Source organism: Octopus sinensis, linkage group LG1, assembly GCF_006345805.1.
Source record: "Octopus sinensis linkage group LG1, ASM634580v1, whole genome shotgun sequence".
Classification (NCBI taxonomy): domain Eukaryota; kingdom Metazoa; phylum Mollusca; class Cephalopoda; order Octopoda; family Octopodidae; genus Octopus; species Octopus sinensis.
The window spans coordinates 48,708,248-48,727,716 of record NC_042997.1 but is presented as its reverse complement, the minus strand read 5'-3'; positions in this window follow the sequence as shown (position 1 = coordinate 48,727,716).

Sequence of the window (19,469 nt, the reverse complement as noted above, 5' to 3'; positions counted from 1 at the left end):
TGACTGACAGTTTCACCGTTTTGTTGATCGATTCTAAGAGAAGAGGTAGCAGATTGAATAATCAGCTGCTAAATAAAGCAGACATGAATTAGAGAAACAGCTTTATTTGTGGTTTAATTTTTAGCTAGTCTACAGTGATTTTTAGCTGGTCTACAGTGATTTGGTTTATATATCTGATTATTCCAGCTATGTCAACAACAGCAAATTGTTAGAAACTATGGAAAATTGGGCATAAAACTAATGAAAAAAATCATCTATAAAGAGAGACAGAAAATGAAAATTAAAACTGTAAGTTGAAATCATTTATAAGTGTCTGCATCTTTGAAATGAAATGTTTTTAAAATATGGCTGAAAAACTATTCGCCTGCTATTTGATCAGTCTTGGCAGAAATGATGTAAAAATCACGAAAGTGCGCGGAAAAGAAGTGAAAAAATTAACTCTTATAATTACGCTTAAGATACAATGAAATTGAAAATAAAATATAGACATAGGAGACGTCATTTGAATTATCAGAAGAAAAAAGAAAAGAAAATGCATTAATATATCGAGAACATTGGTAGTATTTGTGTACTTTGCTTTTTTTTTAGTTTAGAATATTGTAGAAACTAGTTTGAATGAAACTGACTTGTAATTCTAAAGACACTTTTGGTTACGTCACAACGGCTTTAGAACTTTATTGAAGCATCATTTACAGACTATGTTCTGAATCTCACATCGGATTTTGAAGTATCAATTGATAGTAAGAGATTCTGAGTCTTCGCTTGAAATGCTAGTCGTCTGAAAGATCTTTTCAGCACAGTAAACCAACCATTTTGAACTCATAATATTTATTGAGCCTGAGTTCAAATTCTGCCGAGGTCGACTTTGCCTTTCATCCTTTCGGGGTCGATAAATTAAGTACCAGTTACGTATTGGGGTCAATCTAATTGACTGCCCCCTCCCCCAAAATTTCGGGCCTTGTGCCTAGCGTAGAAAAGAATATTTACTGAGCCTCAAGGCGGCAAGCCTTATATATATCTCTATATATAAAACTGAAATGCGTTTCGAACGCTTGGATCGCTTTCAAGGCCACTACATCCCGTCGGATTGACTCCAAAATTTACAGGGACATGTAAAATGAGGTGACGATGCCCGTGGGCTACCTTAGAAATCCCTATCTTAAAAGGTGTCGTTGCTAGGGCAAAAAACCCATTTCGACAAGTCCACTCCCATTCTTTAATGTATCTGTCTTCCTCACTCACGCACGGTCCCTTACCAGCACTTTTTCACTCACTCTATTTCCTACCTATTCTGCATTCATAGAGAGAATTATCATCGCCACATCCAACACACGCTCACGTATGAGAGAGAATCCAACACACACACACACACATTTTTTTTCTAGTTTCGGCTCAGAGCTGCGGCCATGCTGATGCACCGCCGTTTATATACATACACACACACACAACACACACACACACACACACACACCACACACACACACACACACACACACACACACACATATATATATACATATATATATATATATATATATATATATATATATATATATATATATATATATATATATATATATATATATAATGTGTGCATTATGTGGTCGGTTGAGCTGAAAATATGCAGACCTATGTTAAAAGTGCTGGCAAGTTTGCATGACAACTATTTTATTCCTCAAAGGAAAGGCGTGACCTCTAGGACAAAATTCCTCATCTTATAAAATGTAGCCCCAGTAGACCCGAATGAAATCGGGTTATATTAACCAAAATGTGAAAAGGGGTCTAAATGGGGCTGGAAGGGGATTAAAATTTAAAGGAGCGGGTGTTTAGGAATTCTCTGTTACATCAAGCTAAAAAATTTGCGCCAGCCTTTTAATCGTCAATGTGTTGCCGTCCATGATGAAGAAGTTTTGAATGCTTGCCATGGTGAGTCTACTGTCGAGAGAAAGAATCACTTCAAAACTTGGTGTTTAGGGATTTTCTTTTACATCAAGTTCAAAATTTTACGCTAGCCGTTAAACTGTCAAAACGTTGCTGTCCGTCGTTAAGAAATGCCAGCCATGGTGACTCTACTATCCTCAGATTCTATCCCTTCAAACTTTGGTTTCCAATATTTTATTATTTTTATTCAGCTCGCAAGTTCGTCTGTCCCTTTTAATTGTTACTGTTTTGCTGTCTGCCTTGAAGCAGACCTTTCCGTTGTTACTGCCTGATATTTATGATTGATCTTTCTAAATATTTTATTTCTTAACTTACTCAAGATCTCTTGTTGTTTATAAATGGGAGAGAGATAGATAAAGATAGAGAGTAAGAGAAAGCGAGGGAGAGTCCGAGAGAAAGGAAGAGTAAGAGAGTGGGGAAAGTGAGAGAGAAAGGAGAGAGAAACAAAGAGGGAGAATCATCATCATCATCATCATCATCTTTTAACGTCCGTTTTCCGTGCTAGCACGGGTTGGACAGTTTGACCGGGGTCTGGGAAGCCAGGAGGCTGCACCAGGCTCCAGTCTGGTCTGGCAGTGTTTCCACAGGTGGATGCCCTTCCTAACGCCAACCACTCTGTGAGCGTAGTGGGTGCTTTTTTCGTGCCGCCGGCTGGTGCCAGGGGGCTGGCAGCGGCAACGATCGGTTGGTGCTTTTTACGTGCCACCGGTACAGAAGCCAGTCAAGGCGACGCTGCAATCGGCCACGTTCGGATGGTGCTTTTTACGTGCTGAAAGGAAGCAACAGAAAAATTTTAGTCATTTCTTTTATGATCCAAAACGAAGTCAAAAGTACTGAATGGATCTTTATGAAATTTGGAAATTATATTCCCTGCATAAGGGCCATAAACCTCATGACAATTCATACAATTTTGCTGTTGAGGAAATTTTAACCATAGATATTAGATACAAATGAAGTAGTATTTATATAATTTCATCTTCTTACAAGTTAGAAAGACCCCTTCATGGGGACTTAACGCCCATAATTTTGTCATTTTATCTAAGCAAAGACGAATAGTTGTAATCTTGGAAGCTGTGGGGTCATCCGAGCATAGAAGATGAGCATTATTTCTAATTCAATGGTACAACAGTGTAACAGTTTGCTTTTACATACACTTAGATTGTGATTTCTGCAATGTGATGCATAAATTGTCAAGTAAATGAGAGGCATTTTTGCCTCCCTTGATTCAGTTGCAAAGTGTTGAGTAAAGTTATTTGATTGCATCTCCTTTCAGTCTTTTTATTATCACTGGGTCACACATAGTCCCCAGATGGTAACATTGTTTTCAAGGCCTTCCCAGATGAGTGACTGGTTAATCAAAGACATTTATAGATTGTATATATATTCTGTCCAGTTACATATCAGTACAGTGGTCATTTGCAAACTCCAGCTTTCATTTCTCCTAAGCCGTCACGTCACACAGTTGTTAATGTTTATTTCAGTTGGGTCACGTCCTTCCAATTGCTATAGATTCGTAATGCATCTTACGGCTGTGCCTGTCACCTGGATGGTCAGGAATCCTACATTGGGAGTGGTAACGACTAGGGTAGGGTAACTGACTGCTTATTGTGACCATTCTTCTTTTGGTTTCCTGTAGATTTGCTCTCTTTTACAACCCCAGTGAACATATATTTATTATTTCAAAGAAATTCAAACAATAGATATATGACACAAGTTAAAAAATTCTCAACAATTCAACTTCTCTGGTTGGCATGAAGATGCCCACCCCCAACAGGGGCCTTAACTCTCACATTTTAGAGCTCCATGACCTCATTTTTCAGGAGCAAAATCTTTTTAACAGGTTTAATAAGACTGGAATTTTGGAATATGCGCATAAGTCTGAAGATTTACAAAAATGTAGGGTAGCTTCTCGACTGCTCTTTTATTCGCTTTTAAAAGCTACCAAAGTTAACATAGATGTCTTTAAAATGTTTATCTGTAAATACATTTTCAAACATCTATCTATCTATCTATCTATCTATCTATCTATCTATCTATCTATCTATCTATCTATCTATCTATCTATCTATCTATCTATCTATCTATCTATCTATCTAGCTATCTCTCTCTCTCTCTCTCTCTCTCTCTATATCTATATATATATATATATATATATATATATATATATATGTGTATATATATAGGGAGAGTTTACGAAAAAAACAAAAGACGAAGATAGGTGGTGTGTACAAAACAAACAGATGTATTAGTATAACGCTCAGGAATAGAAAAAAGTCTTTCACGTTTCGAGCCTACGCTCTTCTACAGAAAGGGACACAGAAAAAAACAAGGAGAGAAAAAAGTGTGTAGTGGCTAACGATGTATATATATATATATATATATATTATGTATATATATATATATATATATATATATGTCTGTCTTCATGTCTGTCTATCTTTCTATGTATCTAGCTAAATAGCCATCCATCCATCCATCCATCCATCTATCCATCCACCTTTCTATCTATCGGTCTGTCTGTCCGTCCGTCCGTCTGTATGTATGTCTATCTATCCATCTATCGAATATATTCCCAGGATGCTTCTTAATATCTATTCTGCACTCCCCATTGTCACTGTATTTGGTTGTGCTCCATGCTTTACTCGCCTGTTTTTCATCAACCCATAGTCATTGAAGCATTGGTGTCGATTTAATCAGCCATTACACCATTACCTAGCTAAAATTGCCATTAAGGCATCTGTTGCGATACATAATTTGCTTTACTAGCGTCATGATCATAACTTCTTTTATAATCCTCTCTATAACCTGATTCTTAATTCCAATTAACTATGGTTGTGATATATTTTAAGAATATAATGTTGCATTTCAAAGAACTTTGACTTAGTTTACGAGCAATATGAATTTCAGTTTACGTTTTGATTTCAACAAGGTCAATAAAATACAGTTCTAGTCATATACTTGAGTCAATTACATCTATTACCCAACCCTGAAATTTGTGATCTTATATTAAAATGAGCTTTAGGACTGCGTGTGTGTGTGAGTATATGTATATACGTACTTGTATGTGTGTTTGTATATGTCTGATTGTTGCAAAACAAATTGCTACTCAGTGAAATTTTTTCGTTTGAATATATATTCATAATCACATCTAAATGTGTGCACACACGCACACACACGAACACACACACACATACACACATACAGATACACACGCACACATAAACACACAGACAAGCACTCGCACTTATTAGATAAGCATGTGCACACACCGTCACATATGTGTTTTTGAATATGTGTTTGCAGTTATGTGTATTGTATGAATATTTATGTGCGTTTATATCCGTCTTGCAAGTATTGAAATACAAAAATACAAAAGTACCGATACAATACATATGCATACCTAAGAGTATTATAACACAAGCAAACACACAGACACCACATTAATATGTATATATGCGTGCGCCTGAATGTGTGCGTCTATGCATATGTAAATGTATATATAGATATGTGTGTATGCATCCTTGTGTATTATATACATGTGTGTGTTAAGCGGATATTGATAGTGATAAATTCTTTATAATATTATGTGAACTTGTCTGGTATTTCAAATATTCCCTTGATGTTGGCGTCAAAATTGCGTTTATTAGTATCGTTAATAACGGAGATTTTCCAATTAAGATGAACTTATGTCAGGGAGGTTTAGGACAAGATTATGGCATTACAATAATTGGAAATAGAGTTGTAATTCAGAATATAAATGCATTATCATCGTAGGTATCGTGGTAAAATCTTTTATATCTCACTGACGTATCACGACAGACATTATCTTCATACAACTAGAAAGGAAGAATGGATTCTACAGTTTTATGTGTTTTGGGAGAGGGCCTCTGTGCTTGTTGACATTTTAGGCTATCGTTAAAAATGTATGGACAACGCTGACTTCAATTCATCAACAAGACAAACATTATTATATGCTGTGTCATGTGCAAGTTTAGATTTCTGATTATTAAAATTTTACATCATTTTACTTCACCAATATCATATAAAAAACTTTGCACTTAGGCAGTAAGCCCAGTACTTCAACATACTTATCATTTTCACTGGCAGCCATCAAAGGACACCATTTCAACCGGATTTTATCTTTCCGCTTTCTATGGCTTTGTAAATTCGTGTATGTCACAATATCCCGATTTTTTCCGTTCGTAAATATACAGTTTTCGTACCTAATCATGTTATTTTAAATATATTCTAATTTAAGTCTCATCTCAATATTTTGTTTTGTGATTCACAGTGTGATAGGATGGCAATTTCTCTGTGATTTGATACCTCAAGTCGATTCAGATGCTGAATTAGATCTGCTTTATTTCATGTAGGACCTCTAAAACCCATTAGTATGACAAGTTACTACTTGCTCCCATTTCCCCTCATTCCATGACATTTCCTCTGTTCATATTTATAAAAGCAAGTAATACACTATCTGCTCACTTTCCCTCTAATAATTGAATATAAATTGACTATCGTGTGAGCTATTACCTCATACTATTTTTAAGTCAGGATTCAAACTACTTATAACAAGCATATACACACATGTATCATATTTTCAATAACACATAGTTAAATTTTGGACAATGTTCATTGTTCCCATTTGCTCCATATTCCTGGTGTAGTAAACTATATTGATATAGCTTCTATTATATTGATGTAACATTTCCCAAAATACAAGTTACTATTTCCAGTTTCTGGCAGCTTCACTGATGTTTATTACATGTTACTCCCGATTATACATCAGCGCTGAGTAATTACTACTTTATAGTATTTACACGAACAAACATACCAGTCTAAGTCAAAGAGTTTATTTTAAGCCTCTCACATAGAGGTAAAATTTGGCTTAATAATATAACCATTGAACGAAATTCCGCCAGATATATATTTCGGTACTCTGAGTTCGAATCTCTCCACGTTACCTCTTCCATTTATCCTATCGGGGCCGTTAACATAGACAAGTTCAAAGCGGTGTTTTGGCGGAATTTTTTGAGCATTAGATGAGATGCCTTGTGGTGTGTGTTCCGGTAGTCTGAGTGCTAAAATTTTGGATGGTTGTCTATGTATTTCTCGCTTTAACACCATCAACGGATCCATGATTGCGTTTTGGTAGACTATACTTAGTTATAAGTATTTGAGCAACATTCCATCAACTTCCTTTTTGCCCCTGCAAAAGTTCTGAGGTCCTGAGAAAAATAAAGGTTCATGGTGGCTGCCCACACCTCCATAACTCAGCAGGAAAAAATAATAAGCAACGTATTACTTTATTCGAATCGCTTTCAAGATGAATCTATTTTGAAGAATCATACTAGATCTGTTGAGTGTTAACAAGTAACTTCGTCATTTGGAACCTTTCGCAAAAAATAAACTGGATGCAATAATAACATACATAAAGGCAGTGAGCTTGCAAAATGCTTAGCGGTGAGCTGGCAGAAACGTTAGCACGCCGGGCGAAATGCTTAGCGGTATTTCGTCTACCGTTACGTTCTGAGTTCAAATTCCGCCGAGGTCGACTTTGCCTTTCGGGGTCGATTATCAGTTACGCACTGGGGTCGATATAATCGATTTAATCCGTTTGTCTGTCCTTGTTTGTCCCCTCTGTGTTTAGCCCCTTGTGGGTAGTAAAGAAATAGGTATTTCGTTCGTCTTTACTTTCTTAGTTCAAATTTCGCCGAGGTTGACTTTGCCTTTCATCATTTCGAGGTCGATAAACTACGTACCAGCTAAGCAAAGAGTTCGATGTATTCGACTTGCCTCCTTCCCCTTACTTGCTGGCCTTGTACCAAAATTTGAAACCAATAATAACTTACATTTGAAATCTGCAGGTCTAGGTTTTGACCTCACATCCCACCGAAGTTGATTTTTACATGTGGTTAAGTTGTTTTCGAGAGAACAAAATACTGACTGTACCAGTGGTGAGTCATTTAGGTTTACTTCAGTCTCTACACACATATTTACTTTGTTTTGAATCAAAGATATATTTTCATAAATACAATCTACTCAAACTGCTAATATTTTTGTCGGCTTTAGCAATAATTCTGTTTCAGTTTTTGATGTTTGTACTAACCTGTAGGTTAGTAATTAACAGCAAACTTCTATATTGATCGCTATATCGTTGTGGTCTTACTCCTTAACTTATTAAATCGGTGAAGACTACTTCGCTTCTTGAAATGTTTCTTTTGCGGTTGGACGTTCAGATTTAATTTAGCCATATGTCATTTGATCCTATTTGAACTAAGTACCAGTGTTTCATAACACTGTCATCAATGATACAGTGATATTACTGCTAATAATTCTTAGACTTAAATACAAGTACGAATATTAAGAAAATACGGGAGTATCAGTTAATTATGATTTTATTCCCCTCTCAGAATCACACACTTATTGCAGCGGTCCTTCAGTTGAGCCTCCAACAAAGCCTTATGCGATACCCTTAAATCCAGGAACTTTTCAGCAACCTCTCGTTAATACTTTGCTTCAGAAAATGTTTCCTTAGGGTTGGTAGTTCTTACTTTAGCCATATGGTATTCGATCATATTCGAACTCATTACCAGCATTTTATGAAACTGTTATCAATAATACACTAGCATTGCTGCTAAAAAATCCAAGTTTTTAATACAAGGATAACCTATTTAAAATCCATAGATTATTAAAACCATATAACATTCTACATCAACACGTTACTGCCTCGGCTTGCCTCGTTATATCAATTGCTAAAGCTTCAGAGAACTCAGGAAAGTGTGTTATTTCATTCGAGTATTTTAAAACCATTCGTGACGTTAATTTGTTTTCAAAGTATAATTATTCAATCAAAAAAAGTTCTTTATTAAACTAACCTCATTAATATATCATTTCAATCTCATTCATTGATAATATTTGGATTAATATGGCAAACTGCTCTGGCTTTCTGTTGAAGCTATTTCACGTCAATTTTGGCAGTGATGCGCATAGGAAGGGCTTGGATAACACATTTTCATTTCTCTTCACTTAAGTATTTGAGAGATAGTATCGATATACTCATGTTATCATTATATGATTATTAGAATAGCATCACTAAGTGCAATTAATATTCGGGTGAAAAGATTTCATCGAGAAAGACCTAAATAAATATCACAAAATCTATTTTACCAAAACATATACGGAAGAAGCGATTTTATTGAAGAGAATAAACAGTTAACGAATCTGTTAGAAGATTTCTGTGCTTTATAAGCATCAAATGTTTTATTTGTATTTATTGTAAATTATTTCAACAATTTCTCTTATGATTCAGTGCATAGAATGAAAAATATACAAGCTAGGCTTTGTCGTTTATTTCTTCAGTGGAAAGCAAAGGGAGTTTTAATAGTGAATCTGTTGTTCGTGTTTAGATACACGCTACAAGGGAAATAATAACATTAAAAATGATCAGGCTGTTTAATAAATTAGATTACTATCGGTGAATATATTATCTAGTGAGTAAGTGGCGATAGTTTTTTTCTTTTGTATCTTTTTCGATGGGATGCTATTTTTTAAAACCGCAATGGTGCTGCCGATGACGACGATGACTTCACCGATGATGATGATGATTTTTTAAAATACCATAATTTCTCTTTTTTTTTATTGATCTTGGAAAAAACTCATAAATGGGCAATAATTCAGTTTCAAAATCCTATTCACGTTTCACTTGGCTTTTGTCTCATATAAAAGTGTTTTAAACAATATTTTACAAAATTATAGGATGATATTAAAGTGTTCAGAAACTCAATAATCATATATATATATATATATATATATATATATACAACCCATATGTTGTATGTATACATGCATAGGTGTGTATATATATATTTCGTATATTTCTTGTGTATTTATATTTAAAAAATGTTGTAAATAAAACTGGATTAGTTCTAAAAACGAGACGACTCCGTTCTCAATATTTTTTAAGATCGAGTTATATAATTTATAATTTTAAATAATATATCTTGGAGCACAGAGAGGCGTATTAGTATCTTTTACTACATGTGGGCATTGTTAATTTGTATGACGGTTAGACGAATGTGACAAAACAATTAGCTGTCTTTATAACCGTTAGCGCATTCGTTGGTTGTGTTCAATATGGTCGAGTTTATTCTTTCGAAATAATACAAAAAAGCACATTGATAGAACTAAAATCTGACATTAACTCATTAAAATATAGTACCATGCCAGCAATCGTGACTGTAATGAAGTTGAACTATTAAAAGCTCTTCCATATTACCACCATAGTCAAAAACATCACACTGCGGAGCCTTCCTCATGCTGTGAGACAAAGCATGAACAATTGAAGAATTATTTTGTCAGCAAGAAAGCAGAGGGAGAGGTTATGCATTTCTTCATTGTAGATGATATTTCAGTGTAGTATCCATAAAAGAACTGCATCTATTTCACCAAATTTCAGTTACAGTGAATTAGTTTAAGTCGTATTCATGGCCATGCGTATGTGCAGTCGATATTTTTAATAGTGTTTCGTCCAGCCATAGGCCAAATGATTCGTTAATCGAATGAATCATTGAGCCTGTGACCTCGAGTCCAGTGACGTTGCCCGAGTAAGCTGATATATTTGATACGCTATATGCACCATGTGATATTTATATACTAGCTTGATTTGAATAAAGATAGATAGAGAGAGAGAGAGGAAGGACGATGAACATAAATGACTAGGAAAGATAAAGTAATACTGATTATGTGTGCGGTGATTAGTGTGTGTCTATGCAGTTATGTAAGGATAACTCGAAATAGGCATACGACCATGTTATAACATTCTTATCTTACTTCCCTGTTAAGTTTCGGCTGCTTAGAAATTTGATCTTATAAAAGATTAGCAAGATATAACACTGCTTTATCAGCCTAAATATTAAGTATCCTTTTCAAATATTTGTTTAATAGCCAACTTAATTACTTATTTACTTTATATAGGTAAGTGATGTATCATTTGTTGGAAGAATTTTAAAGAAAATGGAATGGTAATTAATGAGATGTCAGAAATTGGTTGGTTTCATATTCGTGTCTCGGAATCTCCTTTCCAAGAATATCACAACTTGTGTGACTATGTTGCCAGCGCAGCTTCATAGAAACTCATTGCCGTTTCTCTCATCCTTGCTGTCATCTCACACAGTCACTGAATAAGAAAACTCCGACGAACGAGCCAACGCAATATCACGTCTTTTTTAATACTATCACTAGAGATCGATCTCTATCACTGGAAAAGAAGCGCATACCATCAACAACAAGGATGAACATTGTGATCTACCGACTGTCCTCTGATCGACTCGGCATTTAATTACTCAATATTTCCTGGAGCAGCATAAACACATTAACTGCCTAGTGGCCGCGACTGCAACTTCAATAGGGGCAGATCTTATCTCTTATGAATCTTCAAAAAAGCTTTTTTAAATCAATGTTGTTGCACCTAAGGCCAGGGAAAAGACTACTGCATCTTGCCTAAGAAATAAACGAAATACTTGGCCTGTGCCATGTAGTCGTTCTGTATATCTTAGATCAGACCCCTTGCTGCATGTATTGGTAGGTTCTCTCTTTGGTTCCACTCCACCAACTCTTGTCTAACTCAAAGCTAAATTGTGTCTTCCTCATTCTTTCGTCTGTTCAGGGTGAAGGTTATTACTATTTTCACAACACTTTATTCATGCTGATCAAAATAGTCTTAGATTCTCTTTGATATTCTAAACACATACGACATCGCCACTTCTTGTCAGACATTCATTTCTTTCCTTAACAGAACTAGAAAATATATTCGAATGGGAATCATCACAATCTAATCTCTAATCAACATTATAATGATACAGTAAACTACACATATCAAGTATTATATCTCATCTGATATGTTCATGAATAGCACACAACTGAAATTATCCGTCATTTCAAATGATACTTCTACAATCAGTGGCTACTTCGTATGACGACACGGCATATATTATATTATGAAAGTTGCTTGTCAAAAGTTTAGATTTCTGGTGGAAGAATGTAAAATACTCAGCTGCTTCTTCAGAACGCCTATATCAGACTCGTTTCTATATGACGGTGTTGCTGCTATTTATAGACTGTCGCCACCCAGATCCAGTACAAACCCCTTGACCTAATCTCTGTATCATAAAACTGCAACTTCTAGTAAATTCTTATAATTTGGCAAACTTAAATTTAAACTCGAAACTCAACCCTACAAGTCATACCAGTATGTGCGAGAATGTATTTATAAGTGCGTACCTGTGAAAGGTGGTTGTTATTTTTTAAACTTAAGTTAGACCTTCAAAGTTATACCTGTGGTCAAATGTATTCTAACTTAATCGTTCTAGTGTCTTTTCGTGAACCAGGACAAAATATTTAACATGATTTTACTATAAGACGCTTAACGTGATTTTAGGAACATTTGGTTGCCAATAGACGTAGGGCTCACATGAAAACAACTTCGTTGTCTCCTGTGTACTGCATGCGTGCATATATGTTTCTAGCAGTTTTGTAGGGGAGAGGGGAGTCGATAGTATCGACCCCAGTACTAGACTGATACTTATTTTGTCGACCCGCTGAAAGATGAAAGGCACAGACCATCCTCGGCGGATTTTAGCTGAGAACGTAATGGGTTCGTGATAAGAAGCTTGATTCCAAACAACATGGTTCTAGATCCTGTCCCACTGTGTGGAACCCTGGGGAAGTGTCCTTCACTATAGCATGGAGTAAGCTGAAACATTGTGAGTAGATTTGGTAAACGGAAACTGAAAGAAGTCCGTCCTGTATACACACACAGACATACACACACACATATCCACGAGTAAGTACATAGATGCAAAACAAGGTGGGAAAAAATAGAACCGAATATAGAGAAATATGCGTTTATAGTAAAGCTGCAAAAACTTCACAAAAACAAACTGTTAGTCAGAGTTTCACGTTCCCGTTCGTCTGGAACTGGAACGTGAAACTCTGAGTAGAAGTTTTTATGATATTTTGCAGCTTTAATAAAGACACACGTGCGCACGCACACACAGCTTGACATAAGACACATTCAATAAATACTTTTAAGCCACTCCCACGGCAGGAACCCACTGAGATTTTTTGAAACAATAGACAACTACACTCTCTCTCTTTCTCTCTAACACATTCTCTATAGCAAACTATATTTAAAGAAGACTTCAGCGAAAACACTCCCGACATGTTTGATCACCAAACAGAAGACAAACTGTTTTAACTTCGAATTTTTATGAATTTTTATTAATATTTGATAAGATGAAATTCATCATCGAAACCGGTAATATTTTATATTTTCTTTATATAATTTTAAAATCGTTTTATTAAATTCTTTCCTAATTGAAAAGTCGTAGATTTACTTCTGTGCTGTTGCCACCTCCATCTTTTATATATAAAAATTTGATTTGTATATATCTCTAATCTTTTATCAACTATATATATATATATATATATATAATTATAACAGAAGAAAATGGATATAATAGCAATGGAAACTCATGGTTTACGCTGGCATGTCTGTAATTAAATAGATAACAAAGGAGTAGGAAGCAGAGCTGAGGGTGGCATTTACGATCGTTTCGATTTACTGGAGTAAGTAATTCTCTTCAGAATGCGACCATAGATAGATGCATTGGTTAGGATGCGAAAATGACTGATAAATATGTATATTTAGGAGCACTCCGTCGGTTACGACGACGAGGGTCTCAGCTGATACGATGAACGGAACAGCTTGCTGGTAAAATTAGCGTGCAACTGGCTGAGCAATCCACAGACATGTGTACCCCTAACATAGTTCTCAGGGAGATTCAGCGCGACACAGAGTGTGACAAGGCTGGCCCCTTGAAATACAGGTACAACTCATTTTCCCACCTGAATGGACTGGAGCAACGTGAAATAAAAGTATTTTGCTCTAGGAAACAATGCGTCGCCGGGAATTGAAATCACGACCTTACAATCGTCAGTCGAATGCCCTAACCAGTGAGCCGCGCGCCTTCACCTATATATATATATGATTTGCATCCCCAACGAAACCCGTATTTTTCCCAAACTTCTCAAACCTGCTATAATGTAATACATGTCTTTGGTGTGGTAATTGTGCGCGGCTGAAGAAGGCTTACATCAATTATGCATTGATATATAAATGATATATAAACTGTCCAATAAAGCCAGAAACATATGTACCACTAAATCCTTTGCATCCTGTTTTTCTTTTGATAAATATGCCCTATCACCTACACCACTAACTGGCATATACAGGTGCTTACATTTATCAAGTATTCACCCTGAATTTTTTGTACCTATATATATATATATATATATATATATATATATATATATATATGTATAAGGGTGGAAAGGAACACACGAGTTGATATATATGAAAAAACAAGTCAAAAATAGAAAATGCTAAGATAATTTTATAGTGAATCTTTCAGTACCGGTTTCGGTCATTTTGAAACCTTTTCAACTGTAACGATTAAATAATTAAATTTAGAAAAATTAGAAGAAAAGTTTTTTTAAAAGAATATTTCTGTAGTAGTGTTCAGATATAAGTAGCATTCTGCCTTTCTCTGACTCCCTTGTTTGCACTTGTGTGTTCGAGGTCGTTTTTACATATATATATATATATATATATATATATGTATAAAAATTATATATACAAATGGGACAAGAACGTAAAAAACACAAAGAGACGACACAAAAACGGACGGGTCATTCGAAGCCTCTAATCTTCAGTCAGGAACCGGATCGTCCTAGCATATTTCGGCTAATTAATCCTTAGATTCGCTCAGATCCGGCTAGCCCCAAGGAAAACCAAGCTGCGAGCATTAGATTTCTTGGAAAGAGGATCGAATGTATACGAAACAGGGACAGAAAGGCGGACGATGCCACACGAATATAAATACAAAAAACAAAAATAAATTTTAAAACAGCGTGTGTCTTACGACTTTAGACAATGGAACTTATCTTAGCGGGCGTGTTTTGTATATATATATATATGAATGCGTGTGTTTTTGTACCGCACTACCACTTGAATACTGGTGTTGGTGTGTTTATGGCCCTATAACAAAACAGTTCGATAGAATATGTACCAAGCTTAACAAATATGTACTGAAGTAGATTCATACGACTAAAAAATTCTTCAAGCCCCAGCTCATCCAGATTTGTCTCTCCTTTTATGCTTTCTTAATAGAAGTGCTATATAAACAAGAACAACTACTGCTACCTCCACCATCGCACCACTCACCAAAACAACCACCACCTCCACCACCACCACCACCACTACTACTACTACTGCTACTGCTTCTGCCATCTTCTATTATAGTGATTGAGAACAGGAGGAAGTATTTGGACGCCAGTCCTCTGCGGCCTCTGCCATTACTGAAATTGTTGAGTTATATGTGGTTAATATTTGATAATCATCTTGGACAATTCCAACTCGACGACTGTGTCTGGAATAGTAGCATTGAATACATGTGTGACTAAACAAAGTCCATCTGAAAAGGGGGAACACGATATATCCAATGAGAGGAAAAAAGACGTGTCTCTCAGATGGGTGAACTCTAACTGCTGTATAGAAGCTGAAATGTATTGCTGAGTGACTATATGTCAATATTCTAGGTGGACTTCTTTGATGACATTTTTGATGCACGTATATATAGCAGCAGCAGCACTGTAGATGAGTAGGAACAGCATTTCATTATGCACCCCACATAAGATTTGGAGAGACAACTGCTACGAGCTAAGAAAACGTCGTTAGTGATTATGGAACTAAAGTATTTGTAAGTTTGTTGTGTGGACGCCCCCAGACGATGAAGTAGACTAGCCCAATACGTAGATATAGAGGGAGAAGTCTAGACGTGAGGAGTAGCAGTGGTAGACTAGAGTCGAGAGTGAAGTTGAGTAGAGGTCATCCGAACGTGCGACAACAAAGTTACAATGAGAATTTTAGTTCCATATTCTCTATAAATATATATTTTTTATTTTTCACCGACTCTTTTCACTTTCAGTCCAAATTCTACTGATGTCTGTTATTTTGCCGTTCCTCTTTTCGGGATCGGAAAGTGAAGTACCAATCCAGCCGATAGGCAGGCGGAATAATCAGCATGTCTTACAATCAGGAATAATCAAGATGTCTTACAATATTTGCGAGGACATTATCTACTTTAGCGAATGTTTCAAACAAAAAAATATGGGCGAATGTAGCAAGGATGGCACGTATGAATGACGAAGCCACCTTGAGCATAATCCTATGAACCCGGAAAAATTTAAAACAGAGAGTTACTTACTTGCAAATAAATGTGTTAACATGTGACATTATTGACCGAGGTTACTGTGGTCTTTTCCGTAGGTTTTTCTTTCCACGAATAAACCTTATCTGCTTCCTCCTTTACACTTTACATCATGACATTTCTGTGATACACGATCCCTATTGATCGTTTTTTTCTCACTTTTTATAATCCGTTTTGATCGAAAACCTACCCCCTTTTTATTTTTTATTTTTCTTTCCTTTTTTGTCTCCCCAAAAGAAAAGCTCTACTTTGTAATTTGTCCCCTCTGTGTTCAGCCCTGTGTGGCTAATAAAGAAACATATCTACATTTAAAAAAAAATTCACTAAAATTAAAATATAAAAACAGTTGCATAACAAAAGGTATGCTACACTATTTACAAAGAAGAGATTAAAAGTTCCTAGGAATGGAATGAAGTAGTTCATTATTGAGGCTAGTGAGACCATCGAGAAGGATTATAGTAAAAGAACTCTCACCATTTTCGTGATGGCCTGTAAAGGAACTCTTTGAAAATATTTCGTATACAAATTTGAAAATACGTTTTTATAAGTTTTCTTTTATTTTTGGAGGGAGTAGTGGTTTAAGCGGAGGTGACTAAACTGCATATGGTTGGTTAGGAAAGGGCGAATGATGGTATCATAGAAGTGACAACAAGGTCCTTGAGGTGCTTGCTGGAGGAAGAAGCAGGGGAGGAAAGAAAGGACCGGATGTTAGAATACGTGAAAGTTAATTGTGTAATGGAGCCCAAGTGAGTTCCAATATCACTGTCTGTGATGATGTGATTTGACCATTATATAAATGGTGCATAAACTTATACGATAAGGTTTATTTTGGGAATTCGACAGACAATGCCTAGATGTATTATGACAGATGTATTTTAGTGTCAATCAACTTCAGTATACAACAATTGTGACCATTACTGATGAAAGCAAAAAATAATAAAAAAAATCCGAATGCAATCGTGATTTGAAGACACAATACTGAGGGACGGATGTAAATGAATACGTATTATTTAAGCCGGCGCTCTTATGTTCCATCGTTCGTGTGACCTATACATTATATTAAACATATTCAAATACTTTTAATGTTGATTTGTGTGTTAAAATCCATATTTTGCAAAAAGAGATTGGAAATGAATAAATAATGTGATTTCAAGTATAATCGATTATTTTTGATGCAAGAAACTATTTTCGCCAGTATTCAATGAATAATAGATACCAACGCTTAAAGTTCATATATAGATGTAGGCTGTCCAAAGGTACTTGAAAAATGACTGTGAGCAATAATATATAAGAAAAAATATATGTATTAAATTATATTTAATCTTGCTGAATTGAAATACGTGTAGGCGTTTGTTTATGAATCTACTGTAGGTTTGAATTAAGCTCATAGATGTTACATTAGTGTAAAAGGTCAGCTTGGACTGAAAATGTTATTAGAAGTGGCACTAAGTAGGTCACTGATGTACAGGAGGAAGAATGTGGAAGGGTGTGGAAGATAAACAAATAGTAGATCACACTTAGCAGTCACCGCACCAAAACAATGGTGAGATTTGACAAGAAGGTTACCATTCAATGGATGATAGATGGAGTATAATTCATTGTTGGGAATCTAGTTCTTCTTAGAGGAGATTTAACACCAATGTTGCTCAATAATTGATAAATTTTAGTATATTTTTAGAAATAATTTAACTGGGAATTCATTTAGTAATATGTCCTAATTTATGGCAGTACGGTGTGATTTATGAACGTGTTGAGTATTATTTCTAGCATGATGCGTGGCCTACATGAAGGTTCTTCTCGTTTAACAAATAAATTCTCAAGCCAGCAACAGTAAAATATGTCGCTAACGTTATTTGTAACAATAATGTTTTTGATAAAGGATCTATAAGTGTGTCAAATTGGAGAGGAAGTATGTAGTAGACTTGACAGATCGTAGGTCATTGACGTGGTACATGAATTCACAAGGTTTTGAAGGTGGATGTTTATAACCTGTTACATATTGGGAATGGGAGCGATAAGTCAATGGTTCAGTCTGCAAACGGGACACACTGTAATCTGTTTCCAGAAATAGTGAAAATCTCTGGAGAGATAGAGAGCTACGTAGATAGATAAAGAATGTGTGTGTATATGTGTGTATGTGTGTGTGTGTGTGTGTGTGAGAGAGAGAGACAGACAGACGGAGAGAAAGACAAATAAACTGATCACTTGTGGGATTAAAATTAATAGAAGGAACTCTTTCAGGGCAATGACATGTATGTATGTCTATGTGTGTGTATGTATTTATATATATATATATATATATATATATATATATATATATATATATATATGTGTGTGTGTGTGTGTGTGTGTGTGTGTTTATGTATGTATGTTTACATGTGCACGTGTGTATGTATGTGTCTATTTTTATATATACATATGTAATATATATAATATCATATTATATTACACTATCTTAAGTCATACTGTATTGTACTTCATTTTGGATCTGCTGTTGGTTTCTAGTTAACATCCAAATTAGCCACAGGAAGATTCGTAACGGAAGAGTTATTGAAATTACTTAAACAATCAACTTTCCGTGCAGTAAATTGACATTTTCGCCACGTGTTCAATGAATAATCTATGTAGATGTACATCAACTTGATATATATATATATATATATATATGTTAAATGAAAGACGGAAGATGGAATATATGAGAATTCATTATTAATCATGAAAGTTCTTTCGACACATCTAGCATCGATCCCTCACGGGCGGGTCACTTAACAACTGGTTCAGGAGCATCCAGCAGTACCGTTTTAGTTGTATCATAAGTATTTCTACTATCACAATTTGGCCGTAATTGGTGTTTTTCATTGCAGTTTCTTTCCCCCTTTGTTGGTATTTAGATGCGTACGTTCGCTAGACCCAGTAGGTGGGTTATTGGAACTTTGTTGCATTTTACTATTGTCTATGCGGTGCATAAGCTGCTCTAAATTAGCAGAGTTGGAGTAGGGTACCTTCACGGTGTGCCGATTAAAAATAGTATGACATCGATTAGATTTAGGAAAACATTTGTCCAGAGCGACAAAAACTTTTCCAGCGATCTTGGTTGAAACATGCGAACCGAAAATTGGGTTGAACCAGAGGACATCCCGATTCCTATATGTGTTGTTTGGCTTACTTGATCGAGTGTGGTGTACAGGATTGGAACAA